Genomic DNA, 17,034 nt, shown 5'->3' on the forward strand with positions numbered 1-17,034 from the left:
ATCAACTTCCAGTGTATGTTTCTCTGATCCTGGGTACTCAGGCAATAGCAAGAGATGCATACTGGAACAAATGGAGGACAATATACCTTTTTCCTTCATTGTCCCAGATTTTGAAAGCTTTGAAAATCTACTAGCTTTCAACGGAACTGGTTGCCTAGTAGCCCTGAATTAGCCAAGAGGTTATTGGTTCCTTATTTCTTCCACAACAGGCAAGAATAGATTCCATTGCCGTCCATTGTTCTATCCCAGACAGAAGGATGGTAAGTTGTTTAAGCATCCTCCTTTCTGAGCCGTGACCTGCCTAACATTGCTAGGTGCCTAGTGCAAAACTATGGACTTCATCTATCCAGCACACCAGTTTGTATGGGAAATGTGATTAGATTAACACCACACTGAGAGCCCAATTGAAATCTGTTAAAAAATAGTTTACATTTGATTATCTTTTGAGGTCAATCATGGCATACAAAGCAGCGTTGGCGGAACCCTTGCCTTTTTGTTTGGAATTGATTCTAATACAAAAATTGTTGATTCCATTCTCCAGTCTTTTACACTGCAAAGGTCAGGTCCTGCAAAATTTCCCATTACCTGGTCCCTGAATAAGGTTCTTAGATTCCTGTCATCCCTCCAATTCCTGGGCCCAATACAACTACAAATCATGTTGCAAAAGGCAGTCTTCTTGACTGCTTTGGCATCAGGAGCTCGGATTAACATACAATCAACCCCCACCTATTCGCGGTTCCAGATTCGCGGCTTCACCTACTTGCAGATTTTTCTGTGGAACCTATCTCTAGATTATTTGTGGAAAACTTGCCTATTTGCAGATATTTTCATAGGGCAATATTCTGTATTTTCATATTATTTTCATGACTAAATATTGTACTGTATGTAAGTATACATTACTTATGATAAAACAATGATTTACAGTACTAATTTTCAAAAAATATTAAGTTTAATAAAATTACAGTAAATAATAAGATTAAATAAGATTAAATAATACAGTAATAATAATAATAATAATAAAAGGATTTTGACAAAGGAAAAATCTATTTCTGGAGAGGGGCCCGTGTCACCCGGTGAAAAAGTCCATTCAGCACTTATTTCTAGGTAATTCCGTTGCTAGATACCAGAGAAAGCTAAATGAAATGCTGGAGTTACCACCCCAGAGCGAGCTCCACTAGATGGAGTCGTGTATGGAAAAGGGTGAACTACAAAAACACGGAACCTTATCCTATAGAGATTCCCAATGTCAAAAGTCCCAACGAGAGAGGTGCGATACAAGCCCATGCACTACTCGCGGACTGTATACAAGGCAACACTAGTCGCATTCCATGTTAGCACCCACCCCACTAGAATGATGTTTACCATGGGAGGGAGAGAATGAAAAAACAGGGTGGGTCACTTTTTTCGGGTGGATAATAACAGAGAAATAAACCCCTCTCCAGAAATAGATTTTTCCTTTGTCAAAATCCTTTTTCTGGATAAAGTAAGTGGTCCCGTGTCATTGAACCGGTGAAATAATAACAGAGAAATAAACATCATTCTTATGCTATTAAAGACTTAAATAGAGACGTTGAAAACTAGGAGAATTCTACCCTGAACATTAGTAAGGTCCTCTAAATTCATGTAATGAAAATAAAGTAAGTGGTCACTGTCTAAGATCATGAGCTTAGAATTGAACCTGAATAGGCTTGTATTAAGAAAATACTTTCTGCCTAATAGCAGACCCAATGACAGCAACGGAATTACCTAGAAATAAGTGCTGAATGGACTTTTTCACCGGCTGACACGGGACCCCGATCCAGAAATACTGTACTGTACCTGTAATAATATGTACAGGTAATACTAAGTACAGTACCTGTATGTACTAATTTTCAAATATTAATATATGTAATAAGATTAATAAAATTAAATAATACTGTAATAACATAATACTGTACAGTACCTGTAATAATAGTAATAAAATTAAATACAGTAATAATAAGATTAAATAATAAAGGGATTTTGACAAAGGAAAAATCTATTTCTGGAGGAAGACCTGTGTCACCCAGTGAAATTGGTTCCAATTAGCACATTTCTAGGTATAAGATTGCTATATATACCAGAGAAAAAAGCTATGTAGAATGCTGGAGTTACTACCTCCAGTTGATCATCTCAAACAGATGTCGATATATACCAGGGTGGGGGGTGAGCTATTTACGCTTCCACAGGCCTTCGTCCAATAGACTTCTCAATTCTCAAAGACCCAAATTGGATGAGCCGTTACACACTTGTAACCCGAATACTCACCCGACCGCCAAGTAGGCGTCATCACGAGACTGACACGTCATCCCAAATTTAGCACCCACCAAGCTGAGTATTTCTCCCGGGTGGGAAAAAACGAGGGTGGGTCACTGGGTGACACAGGTCTTCCCCCAGAAATAGATTTTTCCTTTGTCAAAATCCCTTTTCTGGGTCGACCTGTGTCAGCCAGTGAAATAGTGACAGAGAATTAGCTATACGAAAACTTGGTGGCCCGCCTCAAAGAATACACAAACGGAACTAAAATAAAACATTTAAAGAAAACTTCACTGTGTTTTAATACTGACAATTCAAACATGATCACAAAATCAGAATTCAGAGGCACACAGGTAAAAAATTCAGAAATACACAGTAAAATTTTGAGGTACTCAGATAAAAATTTTGAATACTAGATATTAATCCAACTAGGATACTTAAGGCTAACAAAATTAAATGACACTGAGGCATTTGTGTAAATAAATGGGCTAGGCTAAGGGGCAGAACTGACCCAAGGGAAGACGCAGGGCAAGCAGGTGAGACAGGGGGTCAGGGACTAAATTCATATAAACTAAACTTGAGTTGGACCAGGGGGAACCACATTACCCACTGTAACTGTGGAATATTTAAGGGCCTCTAAAGACTTAAGATAGTGGCATTTAAATACTTTTGGTGATTTCCAACCCGATATACTTCTTAAGATCATCAAAATTCATATAATGAAAAAGTTAGTAGAAGTGGCCACTGCAGAGTAGGATCCCTTAACTGCAGGAAAACATCAAGGACCCTAGGTACTGATTCCGGATTTGCTTGCTTAATAAAATAAAGAATTTGTTGTCTGATGGCTTTGAGTGAAATATTGCCCCCTTCCCTAACAAAAAGGGGACCCAGAAATAGAGTTCTATTAGAGGTCCTATCTAAGTAAGCCCTTAAAGTATTGACTGGGCACAGAGATAAATCTTGTGGAAGAGGGACAATGACTGGGCACAGAGATAAATCTTGTGGAAGAGGGACAATAGTTCCAAGGACACCACCTATTCTGCGGGTCTTCGTTCTTTGCTAAAAAACTAGGATCTGGGGATAACAGAACTTCACCTGACGGGAGGAAATCAACATGATTAGATTCTCTAGAAAGAGCAGACAGTTCAGAAATTCTAGCCCCTGAGGCTAGACTTACTAAGAACAGAGTTTTCCTTAACAGACTCGGGTATGAACATGAAAGATTATCAGTGTCTGATGCCAACCTAAGAACATCATTTAAGTACCAGGAGACCGTGTGTGGACGGGTTGCTGGTCTAAGGCACGCACATGCTCTAGGGATAGATGAAAAATATGAGTCTGAAAGATTAATATTAAAGCCATGTAAAAATATTCTTTTTAAAGCAGATTTAGTTGTAGTAACAGTACTAGAAGCCAGACCCTTCTCGAATAATGACCTAAAGAAAGAGATTGCTAGGTTCGTGGTCATCTCATGAGCATTTGATTCTCTCAGAAACAAGGCTAATTTCTTAACCGTCGAGTCATACTGCCTGAGGGTAGATTCTCTTTTATCAGACTCAATAAATAATATATTAAGAGGGTCAATTTTGGCGTCTTTAAGCGCTACGTATTTCATGAAATCCATAAAGTTAGGGCACTGAGAATTCTTGAGGAAGCTGACACAATCCGAGTTTGTACTATTTGTGTCAACTGTGGGTTGGGAATAGGTCTGGGAGTGAGCTTCAACTCTAGAAGTAAGGGAAACCAACTGCTTTTGGGCCAGTTGGGTGCCACCAGTGCTACTCGGCCTCTGAATGATCTCAGCTTGTGCAAAACTTTCATTAACAAATTTACTGGGGGAAACAGATAGATCCTTTGCCACCTGTTCCAGTCGATTGTCATTGCATCTGTGGAATAAGCCAGAGGGTCCAGATTGGGAGCTACATAACAGGGAAGTTTGTGGTTGCTCTCTGTGGCAAACAGGTCTACCTGGAGACCCGGTACCTGAAGACAAATCCATGCAAACGACTTCTTGTCTAGAGACCACTCCGACTCCAGTGGGGTTGTCCTGGAAAGTGAGTCTGCAATGACATTCTGGACACCTGCCAAGTGGGTGGCTGACAGATGCCAACAATGTTTCCTTGCTAGGGAGAAAATCGCGATCATCACTTGATTGATATGACCTGACTTGGAGCCTCCCCTGTTCAGGCAGTGAACTATAACTGCATTGTCTAGTACCAACCTGATGTGAATCTGTCTGGCTGGGCGAAGTTTCTTCAACGTTAGGAACACCGCCATGGCTTCTAGGATGTTTATATGGAACTGGCGGAACACTGTCGACCACGTTCCTTGGACTTTTCCGTGTTGGGAGTATCCCCCCCAAACCGCTCAGGGAGGCGTCTGTATGTACCACGAGAGACGGAGGGGGAAATTGGAGAGGCACTGACCTTGACAAACTCTTGACTGTCGACCAAGGGCGAAGTCTTTTCCTCAAGATCTGGGGGATCAGAGAAAGTTTGTCTCTGCTCCGCCTGTTGGCTCGTTTCTGCCAAACCCTGTTTATGTCTTTCAGTTTGGTTTTCAGCAGCAAGTCTGTCACCGAAGCAAACTGAAGAGAGCCGAGAATCTTCTCCTGGGTACGACGAGAGGCATGCTTGTTTCTGAGGAACTGTCTGGTAGCTTTGGCTATTTCTTTTCTCTTGGCTGGTGGCAAAGACAGTTTGTGAGTGCTGAGGTCCCAATGAATCCCTAGCCACCGGAATTGAGCTGCTGGGACTAAGCGTGATTTCTTCCTTTTTATTTGGAAACCAAGGTATTCCAAGAAATTGATGACTATATGGGTTGCTCTTTGACACTCTTTGGCACTGGGTGCCCAAATGATCCAATCGTCCAGATATGCAGCCAACATGATCCCTTGGGACCGCAGCTCTTGAACGACTGTCTCTGCCAGTTTGATAAAAATTCGGGGTGCGATGTTGAGCCCGAATGGCATGACCCTGAAGGAGTAGGCTTGTTTTCCTAGTCTGAATCCCAGGTAAGAGGAGAAGTTTCTCGCAATAGGGACGTGATAATATGCGTCTGTAAGATCTATAGAGGTGGTGACAGCCCCACGAGGAAGTAGGGTCCGTACCTGTGAGATTGTAAGTATGCGGAATTTGTCGCATTGAATGAATGAATTGATGCGGGACAGGTCCAGAATTACTCTCCGCTTGTCTGAGTCCTTCTTCGGAACACTGAACAGACGGCCTTGAAATTTCAAGTGTCTGACTTTCCTTATTGCATTCTTCTGCAGGAGTTCTTCTGCAAAGTCCTGTAAGTCCTGGGATGGGTGTTGAAGGAACCTGACTGGTGGGGGAGGCCCCTTGCATCAGCTCCAACCCAGTCCTTTCGAGACTATGCTGTGGGCCCACGGGCTGAAGGCCCAACGGTCCCTGAAGAGATACAATCTCCCTCCTAATTGGGGTGCCTCATTGATTAGGGGAAGGTCTGCTACCTTTGGTCCCACGGCCTCCCCTTCCTCTTGAGAGGGGCCTGGATGTTGCTCTACCTCTGTAGGCAGCTCTAGCCCTGCTTCCTCTCGCATATCTGTTATAGCCTCGAAATGTTCCCGAGCTTTCAAACGAGGCGTTGAAAGCTGGGGACGTCACGAAAGTTGATGCAGCGGAAGCATGTTGATTCGGATGCACCAAAACAAACTGCTGTTGGGGTTGCGCCTTAGATGTGGAGGGCTGCCCGACCTGTGAAACTGGAACAGCCTGAAGCACAGTCGGGGCTTGAGGTCTCTTAAAGCCCTGGAACCTCCTGAACCTCTTCCCTTTAGGTTGAGGGCCGGAGGTTTCAGAAAACTTCCTCTTAAAAGGAAGGCCCCAACGAGAACGGAGACTTTGGTTGGCTCTAGTAGCTTCAGCCATAACAGCATTAACCTCATCCCCCAGAAAGAGATTAGGTCCCCAGATAGAACTTTTTATTAGCCTATTAGGTTCATGTCTGATGGTGGTCTCCATAAAGATGTGTTTTCTGCAATTTTGTCTGGCTACAACAAAGTCGTAAAGATCTGACTGGAAGGAAGCCAGAAAAGACTTTGTAACCACCTGAAACAAGGGCTCGTCATGATAGGCTAGAGCTGTTACTTCTGACATAGTGACTGCGTGCAGGGAACGACCTAACCTGCACCTGGCTTCAAATTCTGTTTTGAGCAAAGCTTCTGGAATTCGAGGAAGATGCTCACTGAACAAGGCGGAGGCACACTCAGGATCGAGCTTCCCTACTGTAAAAGTTGCCGGAGCTCCCAACCAACACTCTGAATCTCCGGGAAAAAGGAGAGAGGTGGAATCCGTTTCCCGGAGCTGAGGCATAGGCTTGCCATCCAAACCCGCTTGAAGAGTCAACTCCGCCATTTTAGTAGTGCAAGGAGTCGGAATGGCATCGCCAGTAGAGAACATCGTGAAAGTCCCTTTGAAAGGAGTGAGCTTAGTGTTCTCGCACTCCCAACTGGTGAGAGCGCGCAACAGCATAGATTGAGCCTGATCCTTTGGAAAGATAACCGTCTCCTTAGGGACCTTATCAGACCTAACCCAGGCTTCCTCCATTAGCCTGGCAAAACCTGAATAGGGGCGAACTAAGTCGGGCGGGAAGAACTCCAGTTCCTCCAAGCGACGGGTGCCTAAACCTTCGATGGTCAAAGTGTCATTATGCAAGGGAGCATGTAAAGCCAGACGCCATGGGTTCCCTTTATCGAAGGGAGGCAGTTTGGAGGCATCCGGGACAACATGGGACTGGGGCGCTGCTCCTGGACTGGATGAACCCGGAAATCAGACTTTCTTGGGCTTCTACCTTCTCTGTCAAAGATTGCATAGACTCTCCGGTAGACTTCAGGCTTGAAGCAATATCATCAAGCTTAGCGTCAACTTTAGAATCGATCTTCTCCATCAAAAGATTTATGAAGGCCTCAGAATCAAAGTCAGGCAGAGACTTAGCTTTCGAAATTCTGGGTCTTGACCCCTTGTGAGGGGGAGCAGCCTTAATTATTGGTGATACCGGTTTGGGAACCGGAGATGACAGAGAGGGAAGCCTTTGAGATTTAGAAGGTTTTGAGGAATCTTTCTTTGTCTGAGTTTTTACCTTGGGCCTGACAGATTGAGATCTGTCCCCAAGGTTGGCTGGATTCGGGAAACCCTGGAAAGAAGAGGATGAAGAAGACGGTGAATTAAGAGATGGAACACACACCAACCCCGCCTGTCTCACTTACCACCCTACCTTCAACCTGATGGACGTCAACTTCGACAATCATGGGTTCTGAATGTAAATTAATAGCCGCCACCTCTTCCGCTACTTCTCTGCACAGGGTGTCGTCTTGGGAGGATTGTGTATCCAGCCAAATCTTTTCAATGATCGGCGCGGCTAAGTCCTTTGGTAAGGCGGCGGAAATTCGGGCACCAGGGTAGAGGAGATTACATATCTCCTCTGAAAGAACGTATGGTTTGCCGGCTGCCACATTCCTCCCGAATCTGCTGACCCAGGACTTCAGAGACGACAGCGCTGCGGAGCGGATTACAGGTTTAGCCTGGAAGAGAAGGCGGGGTTAATAAAAAATCCCTCCTGAAAGGAAGAGCTATAAGAGGTAATATAATCGAAAGAGACTACAAATTAGTCGACTCTCGACGCTTACCGATTCATCGGACGCCAGTCCGTAAAGGGCGTAACAAATCTTGCAGCCTTCTGGGTGCCAAACGATTCCATCCCCAACATGAATCGCACAGCTAGAGTGCGAGCGGCACACTTCGTGACCGAACGATTGATGGAGAATGGCCGAGCACCCAGGTTCTTCACAACGTACCATCTGTAAGTAGGAGGATAGTAAATGAGTACCATAAGAACAGGCGCCGCCGAGAATAAGACCGGCGGCGAGAGAGAGATTGTTAACAGCGTAAAATTAATACAAGGCAAAAAAGGGGACGAATGTTTTTAAAATCATAAATAAGCGGAGACGTTATAATGTTCCGCCGCAGGGGATATTACAGTATAATGCTCCGCCGCCAGTCACTGATTTCGCTGCATATACATTTATGGGGACGGAGTCCCCATGGCGGAGAAGGGGGAAAAGATATACCTCCCCAACAACTGCGGTTAATATCACCGTAGTGATAGAACAACGAAAAACAGGACTAGACCGGCGGAGATGAAAATAATAATAATAAATATCCCGAATGTTATCATGCATACACGGGACAATGTTCGACACACGAGCTGCCAACCGGATAGACATTGGAAGTAAGTCTACGAAACACCGCCCGGATGAAAAGGGAGTAAGTGACATAAACCTGGCGGAACGACGACTGGTCGAGTGGGCAGCACTCTCCGGACGCTGAATATACCACCCAGGGGAGGGGGGAAACCGAACAACAGTGAGCGGCTACCCCATACAGGGGGAAACGCACAGGTGACGTCACAAATCATATGACGATGACTGAGCTGCATACATGAGAGAGGAAAGAGACCATAGCCTACACTCCAAAACCCAAGCTTTTGGACTAGACAGGGGGCCAGTGGGGTATGCCACTGTAATGGGGAGAGAAGGACCAAGGTCCTAACTCAGCCAGCCACACGAGACTAGAACAAGCAGGGAAGGAGGAAAGTGAGGATTCCTCACACTACAGGCACTCGTAAACAAGGCAAACCTAACCTCCCAAGCCTAATGGCTGAACGGGAGATTAAGGTAGCCTAACACCGTGTAAGAGAACAGCACGTCTAGCCTAAGGAAAAAGGCTAAAAAACTATATCTAGGATAACAATACAATAAAAACATTCGAAAGAGGACAACATATTAAAACACGTATATAAAAGCATAAACAAACTGACGAAAAGACAGGCCAAAATAAGCCGCCGTATTGGGCATAAGGATACCGTATGTATCCCAAGATGGCCGCCAGAACGTCAAAACGAATGCCAAACTTAATCTAAAAATATAAATGTCATCCTGCCTTGTAGAAAACAGCTAACATCATGAATAAATACTTCACACCAAGGAGTACACATTAAAAACTGGAGGGGAAGAGAAACTGATAAGAGGGACCCAAATTCTATTGTCAGAAAATGGGAGACCCACAGCCTAAATGGTAATGGATAGGCAAAAACACAATCTCGTCCCCAACCAGCAACTCGATGCAAAGTAAAATAAATTTTCTCCACACAAACTCCAAATTATATGGAGTCAACAAAAACAAGGAGAAAAACACACAAAATAATATAAAAAATGTTGAGATTGAAGATCAAAATGTAAGAGGCAAACATAGAGCATACGCTGCATATGATGCAGCGCTGCAAAAGACTAAGACGAAAATTCATAAGATTAAAATTAAATTAAATTGCCTCTAAGACCAACAATCCAACCAGAATTAGTACTCAACTTAGATGGTGAGAAAACCTCGGTGGAAGACATGATGAGCTGCCAAAAGGAAAATACAATCACACACAGAACGAGGTGTTGACACGATCGGTGCTAAAATTGGAATGACGTGTCAGTCTCGTGATGATGCCTACTTGGCGGTCGGGTGAGTATTCCGGGTTACAAGTGTGTAACGGCTCATCCAATTTGGGTCTTTGAGAATTGAGAAGTCTATTGGACAAAGGCCTGTGGAAGCGTAATAGCTCACCCCTGGTATATATCGACATCTGTTTGAGATGATCGAACTGGAGGTAGTAACTCCAGCATTCTACATAGTTTTTTTCTCTGGTATATATAGCAATCTTATACCTAGAAATGTGCTAATTGGAACCAATTTCACTGGCTGACACAGGTCGACCCAGAAATACTGTAATATGATTACGTAAATCATTCGGGTACTAACCAGTGAAGACTGTTGATTAATGATGATGATGATGAATTAGTTGAGTAGTCCAGTGAATGAAGATGAAGATATGATTGCACAGCAACGCAGAGGAGTTACATCTCCTCTGGGGGTGCCTCTTCCCCTTCTTCAGGGGCTTGGGGAGGCACTTCTTCAGGGACTTAGGGAAGCACTTCTTCAGGGTTTTAGGGAGGCTTTGGAGCATCCTTCGTCTGTTTGATAAACATGATGATAAGCAGCTGCTGCTGCTACTTCTTTTTGCTGACAAGGAGGTTATTACAGGGCCCCATGCACACATCAAGGGCATTTGAAAACTTCATGGAGCATTCTATATAAGGATCTCATGTCCCAGTCATCTCCTGCAGCTCCCTGGCTGCCCTCATAATTCAGGACAGACATTCAAAAAACAGGCCCTCATCCTCCTCCGTGTCCCCTGAACCTGCTGTGCCTTCTTCTTTGCTGGCAGACTTTGTCAGCTCTTCCAAATCCTGGTCTGTCAGGGGATCAGAGTGGGCATGGATTAGGGTGCCGACTTCATCCTCAGTGATGTCATCGAAGCCTTCCTCACCAAGCATCCTCGCCAATACAACTGCCTTATCAAGGGCCAAATGTTGAATTTCTTCAGGAGAGAAGCCCTTATAATTGTACACAGACTCCAGCCACAACTTCCAGCAGGCATTAAGGGTCTCCTTCTTCATGTCCTTCAATAAACGGTTGATGGTGGTCAGATGTGGCAATCGTGAATTTATGCCAATACTCCTTCAGCGTAAATTCACTGTCAGCGTCCATTGCATTCACAAGGTGCTCGAGGGAGTTCGGGTAGAGTGCCTTAAAGGCACGGATCACGCACTGGTCTATACGCTGGAGGAGAGAGGTGGTGTTGGCAGGGAGGAACTCAAGCTGGACTCTGTCATAATAAAGATTCACAGTGTGGCTACCAGCATTATCCATAATCACCACCTTGAACTCCATGCACAAGTCGTTGAGGTACTGAATGAACCAGTGATCCGTAAGGACTTTGGTGATCCAGACCTTGGGGTTGTGCATCCAAAACACAGGCAGCAGGGGTTGCTCTTATTCTTGAGGGCCTGGGGTTACCAGCCTTGTAAATGGGGCCTGGTTTCAACATGAAGTCAGCAGCATTGCCACACATTATGAGGGTAACCCTATCCTTCTGAGCCTTGAACCCGGAGGCTCTGGTTTCGTCCTTCATGAGGTATGCCCGGAAAGGCATCTTCTTCCAGAACAAGCCTGTCTTGTCCATATTGAACACCTGTTCTAGATGGTAGTCCTTGTCCCTGAAGATTTTCTTGAAGGGCTCGGGATATTTCACGGCTGCTTCTGTGTCCGCTGATGCTGCTTCCCCATGCAGAGAAACACTCTTGAGTTGGAACTGCCTCCGAAACCGATGGAACCACCCCTTGCTGTCCTGAAAACTTTGAGGAGCTGATGATGGTCCTACTTGTTGCTCTTCCTCCTCTTCTTCTTCCACAGGTTCACTGAAGCCTAAGAAGTATGCTTCCCCTACGTCACCACCTTCCCTAACAGTCTAAAACTGTTGGCACAGTTGTCGCGCTTTTCACAAATGATGTTGGTGTCAAGGGGGATGTTCTTCTTACGGCAGTCCTTTATTCAATACGCCAGTGACGATTCCATATTAACAATTGCTTTATCACGCACTGTCAAAACTGTTTTTGCTCTACCAAAGAAGATCATAATGCTCCAGGAGAAGGTAGACATTACTGTATTGTAATGTTAAGAGAGGGCAAAAGTCACGGAGAAGTAAAAGCCCATTATGCATGACAGAAAGTGCTGTTTCCTTCATTGAGAAGAAACATGAAGAGGGTAGAATCCTTGAGATGGCCTTGGTGGAGAAGAACTCTCCACCCTCGTTCATGTACTCTCTATACTCCCAATGGAGCAGGATTTTGGAGAATTTTAAGGCCTGTGCAAAATTCTGAGGAAGGCCAAGGAGCTGCAGATGATGATGGAGGCATGGGATGATTCTGAGAAAAGCTCCACTAATTTTTCAAGTGGCCTGAATGATCTTATGAAGCCCTATCATAACACCTTCGTGAAAATGTACAAGTACCTCAACATGATGCCACCTCCTGAAACCCCTAAAAAAGTGCCTGAAGAAGTGCTTGAAGAAGGGGAAGAGGTACCCCAGAGGAGATATAACTCCTCTGCTTTGCTGTGCAGTCATATCTTCATTGTCATTCATCGGACTGCACAGCTAATTCATCATCAACATCTCTAATCAACATTCGTCACTGGTGAGTACCCGTAAGAGAATCGTATGAAAGCTTAGTTAGCCTAGTTCTACAACTCTCAGAAGAAAAGCAAATACTAGATGAACTGGAATGTGACATCGTTAACTAAAGTAATACCTAAAGTTAACTCTAACAACAATTCAATGATAGCAAGCCACAAAGCAACAAATTCTGAATACTTCACCAAATTCACGCAAAGAAAAGCAGAAAAGCAAAGAAGCAGCTGCGTGAAAACTTCCGAAGTTGACCGGAAGCCGGCAGAAAATGAATTGCGCTCTCCGCTGGGTTGTTCCCTTGAGTCCCGGATGGTGGGTGGAACCTTGTCACCTACACACTAACGATAGTAGCGCCACCAAACGCGAATTTTGAATTTTTAAGCTGCCGTAGGTTAGGGAACCAATAGCTATGTAATTATTTGGTAAGTTACTTATACAAAAAGATATTATATACTGTATTCTCAGCACAATTCTTGGCGTTGAAACTCTAGAGACCACACTGCTTACTGCACATGCTATCACAAAAAAAAAATTTTCAGCAAAAAACATTCAGCCATAGATCTGTTTCCGAAATCAGAGCATGTCTTTCATTCATTTCCTACAATGACTTACATAGTGCACAACTGCATGCCACTGTAAATATTAACTGACAACTATCACACAAAACAAAAAGATTCTAACAAAATAAAATGGTAAAATTCTCAGTTGATGACATTCATTTAAACTGGAACAGAGATTATAAATTATGAAAGATTAACTGAGCAATACGAACTGCACCCCACTGCAAAATAAAAATCAACCTGCAAGGGAGGCAGTAGCAAACGAACAAGCATTCCAAACAGCTTGATAATCTTAAATAAAAAACTGCAATAGGTATTATAGGACTTAATAAAGCAAATTTTACAATTGTATCTAAACATATCTGTAATATGCTACAATGGTCCTGGTACAAATGCAACGATAGCAATACACTGTATAAGATTACCAACTTTTGTTGTCGATTCAAAAGACCATAATAAAGAAAAATTTCAAGTTGTATTTACGGAATTAAAATCTATGCTCAAATTTAAACCAGCAAGAACTGTATATGTAACGAGACAAAAAAACCAGGGTGCTCATTTGCAGGTTACTTACATTGACTGGCGTCATGAATCAGCCACAATAATGTGCACGGGTGCATTCAATAAAAGCACGTTCATACCAGTAAGCTCTACTTATCTAACCCAACAAATTTAACAGGATGAGCAACCCATTCTTTGTCTATGCAGGTGATGTCAGTAATACATCCGACTCTTGTTGACCTGCCATACCACAAATATTTTTAAAATAAAAGTTGCTATAATAATTTAACAGTTTTGACAAAGACATCTGAAACAAATTTTGTTCCTTACCATTGGTTTTTCTTACCTTGTTTTATTTGACCATCTATATCTGTCAGTTGACAAAACATATCATATCCAAAAATAATTTTTTGTGGTTTGGGATACACATCTTTAAATCATTCCAAACACTCATGTCTTCAGTCTAAAAAGAAGAAAAAAAAACTTCAAGTTGAACAACCTTTAAAAAAATATCTGGAAGCCCTATAACCTTTTATAAGCAACTCAAAACACTGTTAATACAATAATTCATTCAACAGCTCATTTTCACTGTCTTCATAATAAATCTATATGACATGACAAATTTTTTAAGTAATTTGTATTTTTCCTAATATACAAACCTGAGGTCTTTACATATGGGGATTTACTTTCAGTGTAAGCTGGAGCTGGCTGTTTTACCTTAAAACAAGGTGGATATTGGTGGTTGGTTACTGGCGGAAGGGGAGGAATCCCTCTCATCCACATGATAGGCATTCTACTTTACCTTTCGGCCCAGGAAGCAGAATGAAGGGTGGTTAGAGGTGGGCCATTTATGTAATGACCTCAGTTTTGTATGTTAGGAAAGAGACAAATTACTTAAAAAATTTGTTATTTGTTCCTACATGTATACAAACCCTTGGTCTTTACATATGGGAGACTTATTCTTTGGTGGGAGGAGTCTGAGTAAATCTCTGAACTAACTAGTAGTTCGCCTCACCTGGGACCTCTCTTCTTGGTCATGCAAGATCAAACAAAGGAGAGACATGCCTCTGATATGTTGAACATGTGTGATGTTCAACTGCTATACTTCTGAGCCTTCAAATAAATGGAAGGTAATGTCACTGATTCACAGATAGGCTTGGATGAACCCATTTTGTTGGGGACAATAAAACTGAAGATAACCAATGGGTCTGTTCTTTGTCAGTCCCCCTCTCCCCTTGCTAGAGTTGCAACTATTAATCCAAAAAGATCTAGATTATATACTAAGTCATCTAGAACACCTGCATGCATGACCTTGGGTATAAAAGAGAATGTAGGAGGCCAGTCCCACACACTCGTCCTCTTTTGCAGCCCTACACCTTAGGCAAGATGCTACACCACAGCAGCCAAGGAAAAAGTCAGAGGATCCAGGGGCAACATCCCCTAGAGGCGAATGTGGTCAGTTGTGACGGCATTCCCGTCCTTAGTACCTGTCCGACAGGTTCTTCCTGATGCTAGGGGCAGACCAGTGCCCCAAATGAAATCTCGCCCGGAACTTACTGTTGTCCACCATGTCAGCTGTGAGTACAACCGTTTGATCATATGTAAAGTCAAATGAAAAGGAGCTCCTAGACACCACTTCTTGGCTGAGTCAGAACCAAAAAGAAGTTGTCAGGACTTAGTTTGGAGGTGAAGTCCTAAGTAGTAACACAAAAGGTCTCCGGGTACTTGGTAGCCTTTAGGGTCCTTAGATGTCTGTGGTTCCCTCTGTATGTGACATATTTCAGTGGAGACAAAGTCAATTCATGTGTAATGTTATGCTGATGGCTAGGAGATATTGTTCTTTTCTTATAAAGTATAAGCGTTCACTGTTTGATGGGTAGAACACAATTCACAGATGAATCTGTGTACTTATTGTCCCATTACCTGCTTTCTCTGTCTTCTTACTCATCCGTACTCTCATGAAGTATTAGATAAAAATGACATTTTTATAATAAAATAAAGTTTTATTTGTGCTTACCCAGTAATTACTTAGCTAATAATTTCTAAACTTGACAGCAGCTTCAATTTTGAAATTTGCGGTAACGATAGTTTTTTGTTTGTGTAGGTGACTAACCCTGCCTAGTTTCGGGGTGAAAGGGAGAAACAGCTAGGCCAAGAGCTTCACTTTTGTTTATGCACTGAGGTCCATGTGAGGGGAGGAGGGCGGGATCCATTCGTAATTACTGGGTAAGTATATATAAAACTTAATTTTATTATAAAAATGTCATTTTTATATACGTAACTTACCCAGTAATTACTTAGCTGAATCCACATTGAAGGAGGTGGGATTCATGGACAGCTTGTACTCTAACATCAAAATGATAATGAAATGAGAACAGAATAAATAGGCCTAGCATTGAAAAAATGCTTGTTGTTTCTTACCTGGTGAGAGAGCTGCGCAGGTAGATGCTGCCCCTGGTTGGAGCTCATCTTGACCAAGTAGCGGCATGACAGTATAACCAGGGTCGCCTCTACTGAAGTGAGTAACTTTGTAGCAGAGGGGTACTCCGATCACTAACGAAGTATGAAGTAAACTTTGCAACGAAGGAATCTCCGATCATTAACAAAGTCAACAATAAAATGCCCCTGCCCAGGGCACAGTACAATAAAAACAAAACCAGAGAAATAGTCACCTATACCACACATAAAAAGCACATATATAAATAAATAACCACCACCCTACACAGAAAAAACTGGTAGGCACTCTAGGTACCTTGTACCCTACAGACTCCCCATGAACTCAACACCTTGACAAGGTGAAGAAAAAAGTAAGAAGAGTTGCTTCCTATGTTCCCTTCCCGAATACTAAGCTAGCCATGGACAATGGTCCAAGTGTGCTGCAATCTTCGTATGTCGTCTCCACGTCTCGCAAATAATGCATAGCAAAAACAGATCTACATTTCCAGAATGTAGTCTTTAAGATCGAAGTGAGAGAGAGATTATGCTTAAAAACATCTGATGTAGCCACTGCTCTCACGGCGTGCGCTCTAACCTTAAGTCCAGGCAGAACGTTCTCTCCAATTTGAGTGTGTGCTTCGAGGATCAGGTTTCTAATGTAAAAAAGATAAAGCATTTTTAGACATAGGTCTGGCCAGGTTCTTAACCGAACACCAAAGATTTCTTGCTGGGCCTCCAATCTTCTCTGTCCTCTTGATGTAATGTCTAAGTGCTCTTACTGGAAACAGACTTCTCTCCTCTTCCTCTGGACCCAGGATGTTCAATAAACCTTTACAGTAATAGCAAAGGAACGAGGCCACGGCTGTGAAAGATCCTCATTTTTTGCCAAGAAGCCAAGGGTAAGGGAACAGACCACGTCATCTTGAGAAAAACCTATCCTTTTGTCTATAGCATGCAGTTCGCTCACTCTTCTTGCAGTGGCTAGTGCAACCAGGAAAATACAGGCAGTCCCCGGTTATCGGCGATCTGGTTTTATGGCGCTTGTCTAGCGACGGTGATAACTGGATTTTCGACACCGATTCCTGGTTATCTTGTCAACCGATGGACGTTGTTGAAAGCTGATAAGGTTATGAGACTGATCCATGGTTATTGGTACCAATAACCGGAT

The sequence above is a fragment of the Macrobrachium rosenbergii genome, chromosome 4 (genome assembly GCF_040412425.1).
Source record: "Macrobrachium rosenbergii isolate ZJJX-2024 chromosome 4, ASM4041242v1, whole genome shotgun sequence".
Taxonomy (NCBI): Eukaryota; Metazoa; Arthropoda; class Malacostraca; order Decapoda; family Palaemonidae; genus Macrobrachium; species Macrobrachium rosenbergii.